Source organism: Hemitrygon akajei, unplaced genomic scaffold (genome assembly GCF_048418815.1).
Source record: "Hemitrygon akajei unplaced genomic scaffold, sHemAka1.3 Scf000084, whole genome shotgun sequence".
Classification (NCBI taxonomy): Eukaryota; Metazoa; Chordata; class Chondrichthyes; order Myliobatiformes; family Dasyatidae; genus Hemitrygon; species Hemitrygon akajei.
Genome location: NW_027331970.1, coordinates 1,567,022 through 1,567,896, shown reverse-complemented (window position 1 = coordinate 1,567,896; position 875 = coordinate 1,567,022). Strand labels below are relative to the sequence as shown.

Genomic DNA, 875 nt, shown 5'->3' with positions numbered 1-875 from the left:
TTAAGCTAATCTACATAAACCGCTATCATCGGAAAGCAGCATTCATCATCAGAGGCCCTCACCACCCCGTCCCTGCTCTATTGCCGCTGCTGCCATCAGGTTGAAGGTAGGAGTTAGAAGAGACTCAGGACTCACTCGCGCCACCACGTTCAAGGACAGTCACTATTCATCAACCATCAGGCTTTTGATCAAAAGCTGATAACTTACAATCACGTGCCTATCCATTGAATAATCCGACAGCCAATGATTTCACTTTGAACACTTTTATATATTGATTAGCTGAGTTGTCTGCAGGAACTCAAAACGCCAGGCAACATCTGTGCAGAAGAGTAAACAGTCGATGTTTTGGTCCGAGATGCTCCACCAGGATTGTTTCTGAAAAAATCAGGCACCCAGAATTCGATGTACGATGATCTGCTGTGCTGGGATGTGCCGTGACGAATGCACAATCTCTTCTTTCTACCGATTTTCTAATCCAGTAAAACATCCCTCGTTTGCTTCGCAGCAACAACATCACCTCGGTTCAATGTTTAAAGACAAATGATGTCAGGGGTGGGATTCGAACCCACGCCCCCAGATGGAGACCAGAACACTCGCGTTTGTAGGAAGGACTTCACTCCCTGAGTCTGGCGCCTTAGACCGCTCGGCCACCCTGACAACTTTGTGTCACCCATTTCATATCCAAAAAAAATGGTTGTGTTTGAGAACAGATTGAATGCCTGATTTGAGAACAGATTTATATACAGACAAACACACAGAGACATCCTGGGAATCGGAAATTAAAACGAGTTTGTAAACAGTTTTCTCAGGTTAGGCAGCACCTGTGGAAAGAGAAGCAGTATTAAGATTACAGATCGAAACTCGTTAGGCGCGTC

At 45.3% G+C, this 875-nt stretch overlaps 1 non-coding gene across 1 annotated transcript; it reads right to left on the bottom strand.

Annotated features, from left to right (window-relative positions):
- Positions 1-544: 544 nt before the first annotated feature.
- Positions 545-657, bottom strand: trnal-cag (transfer RNA leucine (anticodon CAG)). Its single transcript has 2 exons — positions 620-657; positions 545-579 (listed from the first exon to the last, which is right to left on the bottom strand). It is a non-coding gene; the product is annotated as a tRNA-Leu (tRNA).
- Between the last annotated feature and the right edge of the window lie 218 nt (positions 658-875).